At 44.9% G+C, this 18,148-nt stretch overlaps 1 protein-coding gene across 1 annotated transcript in view; it reads left to right on the forward strand.

The window, feature by feature from the left end:
- CYB5A (cytochrome b5 type A) overlaps nucleotides 1-18,148 on the forward strand; it is a 79,831-nt gene that overhangs the window by 59,436 nt on the left and 2,247 nt on the right. The gene's annotated exons all lie outside the window — the stretch shown is intronic.

Raw genomic sequence — 18,148 nt, forward strand, 5'->3', positions numbered from 1 at the left:
AGCTTAAAGGAATCTAAAACTCCAACTTATTTGGATGTATTCTTTATTTCTTAATAAAAACTCGATATAAGGACTCTTTCCCCTCCTCAGTGCATGAGATCTACAAAGCTAAGTTGCCACATTTAGAGATTTGCCTGTTGCTGAATTTCAGTAACTTCACAGTCATGACTTTTGTCTCATGACTTTTGTTCATTAGAGAACTTTTCTTTTGGGGAGACTTTCATGATTATAAGTTACTTAACTGCTCAATTATAGCAAACTACCATTATTCCCTGATGCATTAATGTGCTTTCGCTAGTACTTTTTATATTTGGATATGCTTGCATTTTAAGATAAGTTGGATACTTTTGTCTCAGAACCTGGGAAACAAAGCAGACAACTCTTGAACATTTTTGAAATGTTCTTGTTGGAAGAGCACAACTTGTAAGGTACCACCAGCCTGGAGGCCAGTCTTTTGGAGTTCCTGGACCCCCAAATCTTGGACTCCTGATGCCATGGAAGTCAGAGCTAGAGGAGGGCTTGGAGATCATCTGGCTGACGTCCCTCACCTTACAGACCTGTCAGTGGAGGCTGGGAGGGACTGACCCCAGGTCCCTCTGCCATCACAGAGGAGGACTGTCAGCTCAATACCTTCTTTCTGCTCACCTCCAGACTTCCCGGGCCAAGCTAGGCAGGACTTGGGCCCGTGGAAGCATCCAGTCACCAGCTCGGACCTCGAATCTCTCCTGTGAGGCAAGATGCAGGGGAGAAGCTGCCCGCAGCTGTGTGTAATTTGTGCATTCGAAAGAGGATTAATCAAAGCCCAGGGGCTTTCACTTTTGAGTTCTCAGGTGACAGCAAGGTTATCAAAGCCCTTCCTGAAAGTATTTATATTCCCAGTCCGTGGGGAAGAGGAAAGAAAAGGGACGATATCTAACACTCAGTAAGCATTTACTTACGTAATCGCATTTAATCCTCACAACCTGCCTGTGAACTAGGTTACTGTATGAGTTTCTCAGGGCTGCCATAACAAAGTATCCCAGGAAGACTTATTCTTTCACAGTTCTGGAGGCCAAAAGCCCCACATCAGGGTGTCGGCGGGGCCAGGCTCCCTCTGAAGGCTCTAGGGGAGGACGCTTCCTGCCTCTTCCACCTTCTGGTGGCAAATCCTTGGTGACCCTTGGCTTGTGGACACATCACTCCAGTCTACCTCCTCTTCCCTGTGTCTCTCTGTCCTCTCCTCTTGTCAGGACACCAGTCATTGGATTTATTAGGGCCCTCCCTAATCCAGTCTGACCTATCTTAATTTACATATTAATTACATCTGCGAAGAAGACTCTATTTCCATATAAGGCCACATTCACATATCCTTTTGGGGGACACAACTAACCCCAAGAGTTACCATCATTTTACAGATGAGTGAGCCAACGTGTAGCGCGGTTAAGCCATTTCTCAGGTTTTCGTCTGTAGGAGGCGGGATTCAAAGCCAACTCTGTGCAAGTAGAATCAGTGCCCCTCCTGCTGGGTGGGGCAGCCCTCCCAGCGGCTTGCATCAGCCCTCCCTCACCCACAGCGCAGTCTGCTCCCAGGCCTGTAGCACCTGCACAAAAGCTTCTCCACAACAAACTCAGCTACGATTCCGCAGCATTTGGTTATAAGGGAAGGTGCCAACACAGCCTGCGTGCGGGAGCGACACCCAAGCACGAGGACAGCTGGGCGGTGAGATCAGCCTTGCCGGTGACGCCCGGGCCGCACGCAGCAGGCCAGGGCACGGACCCTCGCAGAGCCGGCTCTGCTTTCGGGGAGAGGCCCTTCCAGAGGCAGGGAACCCACAGGACCGTGTCGCCTAGGCCTTCCCGTCAACACTCAGGCGACTGGAAGGTCTTGGAGCAGCAAGAGAAACTGTGCACGGCCTAAGAGAAGACAAGGAGAATGTTAAGTCCAAGAGCCTTTTGTTCTGTCATTGTGATGTTTAGCAAATCGGGAGGAACGTGAAGAAGGGCAAGCCACTTTACTTATTTAACAAATATCTTAGTGAAGATACACAGATGCTCTGACCTCACGCCTCTCCCAGGAAAGGAGGCCTGCGGAAGAGCTTTTGTGCCAAACAACAGGAAGGGAGATTTTTGGGTCATCTTCCCTTCCCTTTTCTGTTCCGCCTGGCAGGAATCTGAGTAATTTACATCGTTTTCTTTTTTTTTGTTGTTTGTTTTTTTGTGTGTTTTTTTTTTTTAATTAATTAATTAATTTATTTTTATTTTTGGCTGTATTGGGTCTTCGTTTCTGTGCGAGGGCTTTCTCTAGTTGTGGCAAGCGGGGGCCACTCTTCCTCGCGGTGCGCGGGCCTCTCACTATCATGGCCTCTCTTGTTGCGGAGCACAGGCTCCAGACGCGCAGGCTCAGTAGTTGTGGCTCACGGGCCCAGTTGCTCCGTGGCATGTAGGATCTTCCCAGACCAGGGCTCGAACCTGTGTGCCCTGCATTGGCAGGCAGATTCTCAACCACTGCGCCACCAGGGAAGCCCCTCTTTTTTTTTTTTAACTGAAGTATAGTTAATTTAGAATGTTATGTTTCAACTGTACAGCAAAGTGATTAGTTATACATGTATATATATCTATTCTTTTTCAGATTCTTTTCCATTATAGGTTATTATAAGATATTGAGTATAGTTCCCTGTGCTATATAGTAGGTCCTTGTTGTTTATCTATTTTATGTATAGTAGTGTGTATATATAAATCCCAAACTCCTAATTTATATCTCCCCTCCCCTCCCCAACACCTTTGGTAACTGTAAGTTTGTTTTCTATGTCTATGAGTCTATTTCTGTTTTGTAAATAAGTTCATTTGTATCATTTTTAAAGATTCCACATATAAGTGATATCATATGATATTTGTCTTTCTAATTTACTTCACTTAGTATGATAATCTCTAGGTCCATCCATATTGCTGCAAATGGCATCATTTCATTCTTTTTTATGGCTGAGTAATATTCCATTGTATATATGTGCCACATCTCCTTTATCCATTCATCTGTCGATGGACATTTAGGTTGCTTCCATGTCTTGTCTATTGTGAATAGTGCTGCTGTGAACATTGGGGTAGTAATCTGAGTAATTTACAGACACCGTATTTCAACTTTTCCTTCCCCACAGATTTTAAAAAACTGTTTTTATTTTTTCTCATGGATTTTGGCTAAATTGAGCACTCCTTACATTAGACATTTGAGAAAATCAGGAGACCTATGCATTTGAGTTTTGTGACCAAAGATAGAAGTGGCACCTTCTGCCCCCCACCCAGAGCCCAGAGCCCAGGGAAGACCTGCCAGCATCGTGCTTCCTGCTGGACCGAGAGCAGAGGGTGGTGGCTGGCAGAGCTCCGCCCCACTAGCCCAACCTCAACCGTTTTTATGGAGCGCCCCCTGCTCCTGGCCTGCAGGGTAGGATCTGCTTCTCTCCCATCTCTTCTTCCCAATAACGGGCTTATCTCCTTCACGACCGGCCTTAAGAGCCTGAGCCTCATTGGCACAGAACGTGACTGTTGTGAAATAAGATTATTATACCAAGACACATTTTTCTTGTCTCGTTATGCTGATTGTCACACAGTGCACGTGACTGGTATGACTTCTACTTCTCTTTCCAGGGAGAAGGTAATTATAACAATGACTGTTAGCACTCGCTGAGCCAGGCGCTGTCTGAGTGCTCGATGTCTGCTCCCTCATTGCCCTCCTCCCAGTAAGATTTGAAGGGACTGCAAATATCCTGGTTTGCAAATGAGGAAACAGAGCTACCAAGAGACTGAGGAGCTTATTCCAAGTCTCTCAGTTAACAAGACCTCCAGGCTCCATGCTTTTAACCACCATGAGTCTCCTTGTGCAGGAAGCTTCCCAGTGTCCAAGGTGACATCTGCTTTCTTCTCCTCATCATCCAAGGTAAAATAATTACAAGGGAATGTTTAGAGTTTCTATGTGTTGTCCGATGGTTTCCAGAATGGCATGCCAGTCTAGCCTGCCATCATCCTGCACTCTTTCCTGCCTTCCCATCCTCTCCCCAGACAATAAAAACCTTCACTCAGGCAGCTGGGGGGAGCAACCTAGAGAAAGAGGCCACACCAGCACAGTGATGACACTTCCCGCGTCCCTAGGGCATTCCAATTTGAGAGAGGACAGTCATCATTGGATCCACAGTTCTCCAGTCAGTGGTGTGTGTGTCAGCTTTGTGTCTGGTGTGGGGAGGGGGCAAGATAGACACTTAAAAGTGAGAGCTCTGGTCCTCTTACCAGTTCTGTAACCTCTTCACCTCAGTGACAGGCTGGAAATGCTTCTGAAGGGTGCCCCATGTTGGCATAAGGCTTTTCCAGTTCTACTCTGTACTTCCTAATTGAAATATTTGGAGGTTACGAGCCTCTTCTTGGAACTTGATTGCACCAAAGTGGAGTAGAAATAGATGAAATCCAAAATTAAAAATAATCCCAGGAACAAAGAGCCCATCTTTAGAGGAATAAGAGGCTATTCTGGAATGCAGCATCTAAAAAACCTCCATTTTATCTCTTGGCCCTCTAGCTCCATCACCAAAGTTTCATCCTCCAGTAGCCCTGGGCATTTCCTTTATTAAGATACCTGTCAAATATTAGACAGTCACCCTCAGCCTTCATGAACTTGTTCATGGGGCGAGCTAAGTTGAGCTTTTCAGGATGGTGTCTCTGCATCGGCAGAACAGGCTAGTGGTGTAAATACAATTTCAAAGGTGTTTCTAAACACTGAAATGATGGATGGAATGTTTGTAAGTGCCCTCAAGTGTGTCAGAAGCATAATTTATAATCAGGGTGCCACTTGCCAGTCGTTCTTGTGTATTCATCAGCTCGAGTCCCCTAAGACTCGACTCGACTCTAAAATCAACTAACCCTGATTTTAGTTATTATATATAAATGATAGTAATCACCCTGATGTGTACCTGACATATATTATCCTCCAGCTTTTTACTACTTCACACTGCCTTTTCCCCAGCCCCTTGCCTTCAGTGTTTCCCAAACCAAACTCCTCTTTGACAACCTGTCCTTGGTGTCCAAGTTCAAAAACTTGCTGACATCTTCGAATCAACCCTCAACCCTCCCAGTCATTCAGAAACCAAATCCTGTTCATTTTACTGGCCGAACTCCTCCTCTCTTGGTGGCACACCAGCGCTGTGGCCCCAGCCCAGCCCCTGCCAGCTCCCTGGACCTTTGCTGCCGCGCCCACCGTCTCCTTCCGACCCCGCCTGCCCGGGAGCAGCCTTGCTTACCCCCTTTGCACAACAGCGTGAAGTGTCAAAGCGACACAAAAAGGAGAACACGTGGATCCCGCTTTAAGGAGCTTACGGTTTCAGCTCATCCTCTGCGTTGTGTGCAGAGAGACCGCTGCAACACATGTCACCTGGGCCTCCCTGGCCCCCCGCCGTCCCCCACCCCCACTAGTGTAGGACCTCCAGCCCCCATCAGAGCACCTATAATTATGTCTGCGGGTCCCAGAGGGCGTGTCTGGCCTCCCGGACAGCCTGGGTACTTCATGGGGGCCCGCCGCTGACTTCCTTCCCAGGCCCCCTGCTGCGGGGTCTGCTGGCCTCCAGCATCTGCCCAGGAGCCACTTGCTGCCAGATTGGGTCGCTCCTCCGCGCCGGGTCGGCTCTCCCACCTTGGGCATCGTGCCCTGCAGCTGCGCTGGGTTCAGAGTGGGGGGCGGAGGCGGGCGGCTCTTTGAGTCTGCGTCACCGCTGTTACCTGAGCACTGAAGCTGCGTGCTTATCTAAGTGACCGTCCCCGGGCCCTGCTCGCCGGGACCCTGGGGTTTAGGCCTAAATACAAGTGCGTAGGGCCCAGAGGTCACTCACGGAGCTGGACTGTGTCCTCCCAGCCGGCCTTCCTGGGGGGTGCCCTGAGGCACAGCGTCCTCTCTCACCCCATCATCCTCTTCTGCTTCATGCCCACAGATACCTTCCATTCTGATCACACACCTTCCTGCCTGGAAGCTTAGCGTTTGCTGCCCCGGTGAAGTCCGTTCAGGAGCCTGAACTGCAGGGCCCTGGAGGCACCTGTTCCCCTACACCCCCGACTTGAGCTGTGTCCCCCGCGCGGGGCTTCGCCAGCTCTTCTGATGCCCTTCTCTCCCTCTGCCTGCGAATCCCCCCGCTGGCCCAGGGTCCAGAGTTGGGGGGCCCATTGGGTGCTGCTGTAGCTTGTGGCTGGATGGTTGAGGGCCAGAACCCGGTATCAGACATGGTTTTCCAGGTGGGTCTCTATACCCAGGTACCTCTGCCCCTGGTTTCCAGTCCTGGGAGCTCCTGGGGACAAAGGACTGAACCAAGGCCTTTCAGGGCTTAGAACTCCCTTGACTGTTCTCTGATCTGAGCTGGCTCGGAGCCTGGGGCAGAGGTAAGTGGGACAAACAGCAAGAGTCCTTACCTTTGGACTGGCAGGCATTTCATTTCTTCAGGTTCTCCGTCACCTCATCCTTATGCCAAAGAGAAGGCACGTTCCCTTTCACCAAGCAGGACACAGAGTGACACCCACCGGATTCGGATTTCTCTGGCTTCTCAAAGCAGGAGGGGAGGGAGTTTCCCTGTCAGGCTACATGGCATGGCTTTTGGAGAAAATACATTTTGCTTTTACCCTTTCTAAAATTAAAAATGTCTTTTAAAGGGTTTCAGAAACTTCCATTTCTTATGGTGCCGAGCAGGCCTCTTTAGATTTCTAATGCAGTCGGGTGTTGGGGATGACCCTGGTTTTTTGTTTGTATGTTTGTTTTCTCTGATCAATCCAATGGTGAACAAATCTCTTTGGGACAGTGTGGGGTGATAACAGACTCCCTAACTCTCAAGTAATAAACACTTGAGGAATATATAGATTGCCCCACTTTGCACAGGAAACGCATGTTGCTTTACATCAGTGTCAGAGGTCATATTCCCTCTGTGCTCCTGGTCTTTAGCTGACACACACACACACACACACACACACACACACACACACACACACACTGCTGAGCCCACTCTCACCAGCACTGCCTTCTCCTGTGTCTACGCTGACGCTTGCCATCCAATGCTGTAATGAATTCTTTACGCTTCTGATCCGTCCGTTCTTGAAGACAAGGATTGAGTCTTTCTCCATTTTGTGGCCTCACTCTTACAGAATGCATGACGCAGCATTTAAATGTTTGTTGAATACTCGGAGGCTATGTGAATAGCTTTTTATTTTAAATTGGACTTCTTAGGCGATCTTGAGATTGAAATGAATACTATATATAAAATGAATACTGAAGAAACAAATTCTTTAACAGACCATCTAAAAGAAACGATTGTCTTAAAAGAATGCCTTTGTAGAGTTAAGTAATTGCCAATTTATTGAATTTCATGCATCTGAAATTCATTTTGGTGGGTGTCTGTGGCCCTCTAGTGGGCGCAGAGGGTTAAAGTCTCGGGAAACTTCCCTCAAGATGGCAGCTCACAGGGGAAGCGAGACAGAAGAGAAGGATCCGAAGGTCGGAGGAAGACGGATGTTCCCAGCAGGAAGGGTGTGATCAACTCGAACGGTGACTTGGCCTTTTATACAGACTCCTTAATACTCTTCCTCTGGTTACAAAACAAGGAAACAAAGACCCCAAAGCCTTAGGTGCTGGGGAAACAAAAAGCAAGATCTCCCTCTTTTGAGGAAATGAAATTCTGAACACGTTTGGGGCCCTTGCAGAAAAGTGAAACACACCCCAGTAAAGAGGAGAATGAGTCCTGTCTTCTTTACCTGCATTGCTCATCTCTCCTCTGGATCAACGGGTAAGATAAAGATAAGATTTATTACTCTGTATGTTTCAGAATATTATGAACTATTTTGGTTCCACTTCCCATTTTCCATCATGTGGAATCATTATTTTTAAGCAGCTGATAATTCTGGGTCTGGGAAAGTTGCTTGCGTACCTAGATTCACACACGGGGCAGTCAGCAGTGTGTTCTTTTCCCTCAGGGCCCAGGGAGGCGGGTGAGGAGAGGGAGACCCTCACCTCAGGCACATGCTTTGGGTTGGGGGTGGGAGGTGCCAAATACAGAGTAATCAAGATAAATAACATTTTCATGAAATATTTAAAATATCAAAACGAATGCAAAATATCCATGATAAAATATCAACGTTTTAGGTAAAGACAGGATCCGTAGAGCTGGTTTTTCTTTCCACCTCAGTCTCCAGTGTGGCTCAGCCTGGCACCGCTTTCCCTTTGCTGTTTTTTTGTTAGGAAATCAGCGTCTTCGACTGGTTAAGATACCTGGGTTTCAAACCAGGTGCTGCTACTTACTAGGTGCCTGACATAGGTCGACGTTCATCACGTGGGTCCTTAAAAGTGAAGCATCATTGCTGTCTGGGTTGGAGAGAGGAGAGGGAGGAAGGAGGAGAGATTCATTTGGGGCGCCAGAGGGATGCCGCCCATCTTGCTGGCTTTGAAGATGGAGGATGGGGACCAGGAGTTGCAGGATGGGAGTGGCCCCTAGAAGCTTGGAATGGCCCCCAAATGACAACCAGCCAGAAAACAGTGACTTTTGTCCTACAACCTCAAGGAATTGAGTTTGCCTACAAGTACATGAGCAAGGGAACAGACCCACCCTGTCAACTACCAACTGGCACTTGACACTGGCACTTGCCATCTACCTCTACAAGGATTAAATCATGTGCTGCTGCAGCTGTTGACTTTCAACACCCCCTGAAAGTGGTTCAGGGTGCAGAGCAGAAATGAGGCACTCTGTGCTCTGGCAGAAACTGGAAAAACAGGTCTTCAGACAGTTACTTTAATGAGCTGATTTTATGAGCCCAATTCTTGTATCTGCTCCTATCTAGAAAAGCACTAAGCTCCTTCATGGTGACATCTGCTCCACGTGACTAGCAGTTACCTTCACGAGACTAGCAGAAACCTCTGGAAAATATATGTGCTTGATTGCATGTACTCCCCCTTCACCAAAGTCACATATACACTGACCTTCCCCCCTACCTCTTTGGAGCAGTTTCTCAGAGATATCTGAAATGCTGTCTCCCGGGCTATAGTCCTCATTTTGCCCCCAATAAAACTTAACTCACAACTCTCATGTTGTGCATTTCTTTTAAGTCAGCATCCCCTAGAGCCTACAGAAAGGACTGTGGCCCTGCTGGCACCTTGATTTTAACCTGGTGAGAACCAAGTTGGACTAATGACCTACAAAACTGTAAGATGACAGACTTGTATTGTTTTAAGTCATTAGATTTGTGGAAATTTGTTATGGCAACCATTAAAAATGAATATTTTCCAAATGGCGGAAGCTGGGGTGGTGCTGAGAGCCTTGCCAACATCTACAGGTGCTGGCAGTTAATACTGGGAAACAACACTAAACTGGTGAGAGTGGGGATACAGGTGGGCATCAGTGGTGTTGGCCAGAGTTCTCAATGAACAAGATGGAAACACAAACACACACGCACATGCACACACGCGTGTGCACACACGCAGTGGGGAGGAACAGCAGTCAGACATACACTTCATTTTGTAAACCACCTATGTATAATTTCAAAATGTACCAAGAGGTCACAATAAATGGATTTATTGTCCAAGCCCCAGGGTGTGTGATGAGGGCTGTTTCAGATGCAGATGGAACATGGGTTGTCTTATGGACACAGTCTTACATTTTTGCTTGATTGGACCATATTTCAATTAGTCATTCTTTAAGGACATGTAGTGATGCTAAATAATTTCATATTGATTTCCTCCTTTCTGTTTTGAGGTGGAGAGTTAGAACTACTATAAGAATTAAATGAAACTGATGAAATAAGAGCAAGAAGTTATTACAACTGTGAGACAAGTGGTATCAGGCTATCTACTTGGAAAGAAACCTTCTACTTACCCTCAGGCAGCTCAAGCAGGTATTTCCTGAATCCAGAAAGAAGTTCCTGCTAATTATTTATAGCACCTCATCCTCCTTTTCTTTTTGATCTTTTTTCTCTTTTCATTCTACCATTTCCCTTAGTAATCTCAGCTGCCTCCATATTTATATGCATTTCCAAATCTTTTTGGAAGAAAGGATTTTCCAAATCTTCATCCAATCTATATATTCTGTATTGAGTATTGCCACCTAGATATCCCATGGTTATTTCATAAGTTAATACACCCAAAATAGAACTCATTATCCGCCAGAAAATCCTGTTAGACTTAGCTCTCTGTCTGTCTGCCTGTCTTCCTCTATTTCTGTTTCTCTCCTTTCTATCATTTGAATCAGTTTATAAAAATGCATACACTGCCAAAGGTCAGAAGGTCCCTTCTAGATCCTTCCTCACTGAATTTCTCACTGTTCTCAGAGCCTCTGGGGACTGACAGTCTACGTAGGACGGGTGTGTCCTTGGAAGAGAGCTTTCATTCTAGTCACCCAGGACTTTGACTCTCCCTGTTCTGTCCCCAAACTGCTCCTGTGCGGATCCCTGCCCTATTGGACTGTGAAGTGTTGCTCTGAAAAGCGATCTTCTTGAGAATAGTCTCCCTCTTTTTCTCTCCATCCTTGTGTGTGTCTCTGTGTCTGGTTTGTGGCCCCCTTTTGTCTGAGCTGTGGGAGGATGTCATGGGCTGTGTCCCATCTTGTACCCAGGGAATAGCATCCAGGTCACACAGCACCTGACAGTCTCCTGCCACCGGGCAGGTGCTGCACACTGTCTGCTGCCCCTTCAGATGCAGGAGATGGAAGAACCACAGGAAGATGGCCTAAGGACTTGTTCCTTTATATTAATTTTTGGAAGGACATTATTATTTCCTCTTACCGTTTGTTTTTTTGTTATCCTCTAAAGCTAATTCTGATTGTAGATTGGCAGTTTTCAACAGTGGGAGGAGACAGGGAGTGAGGATGGTCTAAAAAGCTCCTCAGGGAGTCTCAGTTCTAAGATGGCAGGAGAGAGGGTGGCTGTGCCCCCTTCTCTCTTGAGAATTCATCGTGTGGCACCAAGGGCTGGGCTGGGGTGCTCGGCAGAGCTGGAGGACCAGGACTTGGAGGAAGTGTCTGTTGGTGGGTGATGTCGAGAGGAGAGGGTCGGAATCCTGAGCAGTCTCATTCTATGTAAATTATATAAATCAAATTGTTGAGCCCAATTGGAGGTTTAAAAATTAATCAAAATAACTAGGAACTCAGAGTCCCCAGGATATAATAATCAGCTTAATGTAGTTTTGTCTGTTTTCCCTTTTCCATATTTGGTGAAATTTGTCAATTATAGTGGACAAGGAAGCAGATGATGGTAGTTAATTCAACCTCATCCTTTGTTGTGTTAACGATGTGACATATGCTTTCCCTGCCATTTCATTTATTATCTCCAAATATTTATTCAATAACGTTTTTCATTTTCTTCTCTAGTAGCTTTCAGTTTTCTATTTTCTGATCCAAAGTTTACTTTCTGACACCGGGAAAAAGTATTTTATCTTAGAAATGGAGACATTATAACAATATGCAACATGCTTCTAAATTTTAATAGCATTAAATTATCATCTTGATGAAAACTCTGTAACAACAAATAAACAATTGCTACATTTAGTGTGTTATTATAATATACCTAACTTACTTATGTGTAATCCTTGCCTTGTGGGTTATCATGGCAAATGGATATTATTGCATAGAAACGTGTCACAGTGAAAGTGACGAAAGACTTAAGGTGGCTTCTCAGCAACACCATCCAGGTAAAGACTCTGAGAAGTGCTGTGTGAGGCAGTATACCTCCTCATCCATCTCACGCCAGTGGGGGTTCTTCTCGAGTTTTAAGATGCCTACTGGGGCTCTCCTGGTGGCTCGGTGGTTAGGAATCCGCCTGCCAATGCAGGGGACACAGGTTTGAGCCCTGGCCCGGGAAGATCCCACATGCGGCAGAGCAACTAAGCCCTTGCACCACAACTACCGAGCCTGCGCTCTAGAGCTCGCGAGCCACAGCTACTGAGCCCGTGTTCCGCAACTACTGAAGCCCACACGCCTAGAGCCCGTGCTCCACAACAAAAGAAGCCACCGCAATGAGAAGCCCACGCACCGAAACGAAGAGTAGCCCCTGCTCGCCACAACTAGAGAAAGCCTGCGCCCAGCAACGAAGACCCAATGCAGCCATAAATAAATAAATAAATTTATTTTTAAAAAATGCTTACTAATCAGGGTATTAGCTAGAGTTGCAGCTCTTGTTTATTGATGATCACATGTAGTCCTCTTTAGTAAATTGGAGCAGAATTTATATTATATATATCATGTCCTGTTACATATATAATATATATAATATAATATTATCTATTACATATAATTTATAATAATATATGCTTTTATAATTTAGAATAATAGTTAATTTTCATCATCAGAATGTTGTCATAATGCACTAGTTTTTGTTAGAAGGAGAGATTTTACTACCATCTGTCAGAAAATGGTTATAAACATTAAAAAATGTCCATTTTGGGGGTTAGCAAAATTATTTTAAGAATAGAAAACATTTCAGCATAGTGGAGATGTCTGCGACGGGAATGGTGGCCCCTGGGTGTGGCGTGCCTGTAGCGCTCACAGCGGGACGGGCCCCTGAGCCCTGCACCCGGCTGCTTGCACCAAGCTCCCCTCCCCTGGGGCCTTTGCACAGCCTGCCCCTGCGTCTAAAATGCCCTCTCCTCCCTGCCCCACACTTCCCCTACTCATTCCTTTGTCCTCCGCTTAGATATCGCACCCTTAGCTGATATCTCCCTGCCCCTCTGGGGGCATTTTTCACACTCTGATGATGGCTGTTTTCTCAACTTCTCCACTTGAACGTGTGGTTTCCTCCAGGACAGAAGTGTATTCCTTCTCACCTTTCTGTTCCCGGGACTTAGCCCAAAACCTGGTGCAAAGTAGGGACTCAAAGTTTGTGGAATGAAGGAAGAGGACTTTGGTCTACATCTTCACTAGAAACATCTTCATTTCCTTATTGATAATGGCTCTTATTATGAGTTATTTCCAACATTTCTTTTGGATATTGGTGTTTAGCCTCTTCTCTGATTTTGAGGTGTTTTCCATAGCCTTGATTGTTAGAATAGAAGCCATCACTTTTTAAAAGCCACTTGAGCAAGATAAATCTAACAATGAAATATTTTTGATATATTCTCTGTGGATGTATTGATACTTCTTTTTTTTTTTAACTTAAAGTCCTATATAGTGTATGAAGATGAGCATGGAGTTGGGGGAAATCAGCAAAGTTACTATGTTACTATGAGTTACTATGAAAATGCTCCTTGTTAGTATTTTTGTTGCTCCTCTTCCTATCCTGATGGTGAGTTAAATAACATTGAATGATTACTTAGTAATTATTGCCATGTCGGGAGTTCTATGATCTTGGGAGTAGAAGCATTATGTTCCCCTCAGTTTTGGATGATTTATAATTTACTCTTTGTGGTAATGTGTGTGTTTCTTTCAGATATTTGAGATTTTCATATGTATGTGTGGGGCGGGAAAGAGAGAATGTTTGCAAGTATGCGGGCTGAAACTGTTGCTGGAGTGATTAGAACATTTTTAACGGGAGGATCACCAGAGAAGGCACTTTTTTTTCTCTTGAAATATGTGAAAAGCACTTTTTCATTCCACAATAAGAGCATAAGAGAAGGCACTTTTAAAATAGAGATTTGAAAGTCAGAATGATTTTATTTTTAAAGCAAAGAAGGGGGTTGAAGTTATGGTATGTGGGGTGGGAAAGATAGCATTCTATGGAAAGTGAAAGATGGTGAGTGAATAGAGTGGCTTCATCGTAGCTGGCTCTGGAGACAGGATATCGTGGGAAATAGAGAATTCTCGAAGTATGAGGTGGAGGGTGGAGGTTGGTCTTTGAGAGGCAGTTTGGAAACACAGCATATTACTGAGCAGAGTAATGACATTCTCAGAAGGGCAATTGGGAACACCTGGAAAATGCTTGAATAATGTTATAGATTGAATTACAACCGTATTGAAAATGTTCAACTCCTTAGGCTCAATGAATAACAACTATTTGAATCCAAGAGTATCCCTTTAGGGTAAATCCCTATTTACAGGGAAGAGTTTGTTTGATACAGGCCCAAACTCAGGAGTGGGTCTAACAGTGGAAAATAAGACAATGGGGAGAATTAATGGAGCCCAGCACTAAGTGTCTGACTTGCCAGCGGCCACATTGTGAATCAGGGCTGCCACAACTTAATCTTTACCCAATGCAAACCTCTGAGGGACCCCTAAAGGATGAGGAGACAAACTGTAAATGTGCAAGGAGGCTCTCAAACAAGTAGCTGGACTGACAGGACGCTTGGGCTGTTACTCTGAGTTGTTACCCAAGGGATCTATCCAAGGATTTAAAATTTTCTTCTGCGGCTCCACAGAGAGACAGATATCGTGATTGCTTTAGTTAATTCTGTCTTCGGGGTTTTAAGGGGGACCAATGGGCTGATTTGCACGTTTAAAAGTACCCCTTCCAATGTCGTGCGGAGAACAGATGGGAGAGGAGAGAGGGGCTGGGACCAGCAGGCAGAGAGATCGGAGAGGGTGTGGTGGAGATGGAGAGAAGGAAAGATACTTGGGCTGTTTGGAAGGGACAGCTGGTAAAACTTGTTGAAAAGTTAGATCGAGGTACGAACGGTGAGGGTGTTGATGCTACTTACCAAGGTGGGAAGTCTGGAGGAGGGAATTTTTTGAGTGGTAGCAATTCAGTGCTTTGCTTTGAACATGTTAGGTTTAAGATGCCTATTAGAGACCCCAGAGGAGACGTCCCAGAATCTGCTGCTGAAGACACCTCCTCAATGCTGAGGGTAAACAGGATTCATAGATCAACACTATTAAAGGCCATGGGACCAGGGTGATCGACTAAGGAGAGGGTGCAGACCAAGAAGAGAGGAGGGCTGTGAACCAAGGTGTGAGATTTTCCAACCTTTAAAGGTCAAAGAGAATAGAATAAACCAGCTGAAGCAATGAAGAAGGATAGCGGAGAGGATGAGGGAAGCCCGTGAGAATAGCACGTGGAGGACAGGAGAGTTGTCACTGGCTACTGTCACTGCTGGCAGATCAGGTGTAACGGAGGCTGATGGGATGACTGGATTAGCCACGGGGACAGTGTCGGTGACCTTAACAGGAGCAGTTTTGGGAATGACGAGGAGAGAAAAGTCAGTGGAGGAGGTCAAGAGAGAAGGGGCTCACAAACAGTTTTATTTCCTAACCTAGATGATGGGCACATGGTGTTTATTAGGATATTTTTTCTTTGCCTGAAGAATTTCATAATTAAATAACTCAAAGAAAGTACCGCTTATTCTAAAACTTTTTTCTTAATTTGTGACATTCTAAGGGTTAAAATTAATTTAAAAGGTATACTGTCAATTTTATGCCGGTGAGATGTTAAGATGAGCAGCAGAGGGAAAGCGGTGGAAGGTCAGGGTTGGGGGGAGCAGGTGAGGACTGTCAACAGTTATTATGACATGTTACATGGTGATAGTACATCCACAGTATTACTATCATATCAGCAATTATTGTCAACTCTGGGAGCAGAAGAATAAGTCTGGGGTCTAGACTGGATCTATGATTTATTATTTTTTTTAAAACATAAGTGTGCAGAAGTAGACTAGCTAGACTAAAGGACAGTACATTATGAAGGATTTTGATACATGCGACCAGATTTCCCTTCTGGCCGGTTGTGTCCATTGAGATTCTCACCTGCAGAGGATCAGCTTATCCGATTTATCACACCTTTAACCAGCTTGAGTGAATTCTTTAAAAAAAAACCAAAATAATTCAATAGAGGCAGAAAAGGAGAAATGTAGGAATGAAAAACAGAGGAGGCAAAGAAGAAGGTTGGAGTGGAGGTACTCATACGAGATAAAGGGAATTTCAAAGCAAAATGCATTACTAGAGATAAATAAGGGCACTTCATAATAATAAAAGGGTCAATTGAACAGGAACACATGCCAGTCATTCACCTGTGTGTGATCAATAATGGAGCTTCAAAATTTGAGAGGTGAAAATTGACAGAATTAAAGGAAGAAGGAGACAATTCCATAATATAACTTGAGATTTTAACACTTCTCTCTCAAGAAATTGGTGGAGCAACTAGACCAAAATTCAGCAAAGATGTACATTATCTGAACAACGCTATCAGCATCTCGGCTTATTTGTTATTTATATCAATTGTTAGAGCCACAAGGATGGGTCCTAGCCCTCCATGCTTTAGGCTTTTTTTTTTTTAATTATTAGCACCTTTATTTATTTATTTATTTATTTATTTGGCTGCGTTGGGTCTTCGTTTCTGTGCGAGGGCTTCCCCTAGTTGCGGGAAGCGGGGGCCACTCTTCATCGCGGTGCGTGGGCCCCTCACTATCGTGGTCCCTCTTGTTGTGGAGCACAGGCTCCAGACGCGCAGGCTCAGTAGTTGTGGCTCACGGGCCCAGCAGCTCTGCGGCATGTGGGATCCTCCCAGACCAGGGCTCGAACCCGTGTCCCCTGCATTAGCAGGCAGATTCTCAACCACTGCGCCACCAGGGAAGCCCCCCACTATAGGCTTTTTAACATTCTGGGTGATAATCTAAAATTACTGTCCCTGTGGCTTTCTACAGGAACTTCATCACTGTGCATTGACTTTCTCATTTGTAAAATGAGAATGATCATGGCACCTACATAACTTAATATTATAGGAGATAATGAATAAAAAGTAAGTTAGCATAATGCCTGACACATAGTAAGTGTTCAGTACATGCCAGTTATTATTGTAAAATCAAATAGAAACCATTTGGCTGCCTGGCAGAATTTTAGGGGATTTTAAAAATGATCATTATTTTTATCTTTACTGGAAATCAACCTGCCGTGGAAACATCATCCTGGACCAAGCCTCACTCAGAGTCATTTCCAAACTTTTCCTGTATCCTCTCATTTCAAGTCTCCTCCCCAAACCATGAAGAGCTCACAATCTTTTTAATATTTCAAAGAGGCCTTAGGTGCCCATGCCAAACCTCAAAAGTACCAAATTACCTACATTTAATATTCCACCAAGAAAGGCACACATTTTTCACCTTTCCCATATTGCCCAGTTCTCACAGGCCTGAACCTATCCTAAGTGACAATCATCCAGACCTTCTAGGGTGTTCTGCCGCTCTTGGTAGAAGGAGAAGCACCAGCTCCACCGGGGGTGGCATTGCTGGTGGAAAAGGTCAGACCTGCACTCTCCACCCTTTTGTGCTATTAGGTCTTTCAAAATTAATGTCACACCTCTGCATGATTATTAGTAATATTCCATGGTATATAAATCATCACTGAATTGAGCCAAGGGTCTTGCTTTTACAAAGAAACTAGGTTGAAATGTTTGGTGAAGAGAAGAATCCTTCCTTGGTGCACGTCATTGCTCCATAATTTGTGCATTCAGATTTTTTCAGAGAAGAACAGTCAATAAAAGAAGTATAATAAATAAAATCAAGCAAATTGCCCCTTTCAAGTCTGTCAGTTGTCACACGTCCAGAAGAGTGTTTTCCTCTTGTTCTTCTAAGGAGCAAGGCTCATTTACTTATAGGTATGTGTTCAAGAGTAATGAGGCAAGTTGGAAAAGATCTTCCAAAATACTCCTAGTGAAATCTTATCGTTACTAAGAACTTATGAAAATTTAAAGCCATTTCCCTTTATTAAAACACATGAGCAGTGAAGCTTGCTACATTGGCTTTCTGGAAACCAAAGGAAAGAACCTTGCTTTGCTAAATTTCTCTAAGACAGAAAATACCTTGTGCGTTGGCCTCATTGAGCCAGGATGGTCCAAGAGGTTCTCAAAATGGCAGCTTTAGAGGGACAGTCCTTGAGCCCTGTTCTGTGGTGGTGGCCAGAGTGACCAGACCCATGGTGGAGGGACTGAGAGAAATTGGGAAGGGTCAGTTCTCCTAAAAATCCCCCCTCCTCCCTGGTTTGTGCCTTGCACCCTACAGTCTATGCTCCTGTACTTGGGTGTAAGATTTCAATTCCGCAAATACAGGTACGATGGGCTTCGTGAATGGAGCTGTCAATGGCCTGACTACGGAATGGTGGTTAATGAGTAGTGTGGAGCTTATTCGGGAGAAGGAGGCATGATTATGGTTTTGAAGAGAGGTTTAAAAATTAAAAGAGATAGGTTTTAGAAGAACTAAAACAGAAACACAATTAACAATTTAAAAATATTTGTTCAATATTTAAACTAATTTCAATTGTAATTGA

Source organism: Balaenoptera borealis (genome assembly GCF_965194805.1).
Source record: "Balaenoptera borealis genome assembly, chromosome: 14".
NCBI lineage: Eukaryota > Metazoa > Chordata > Mammalia > Artiodactyla > Balaenopteridae > Balaenoptera > Balaenoptera borealis.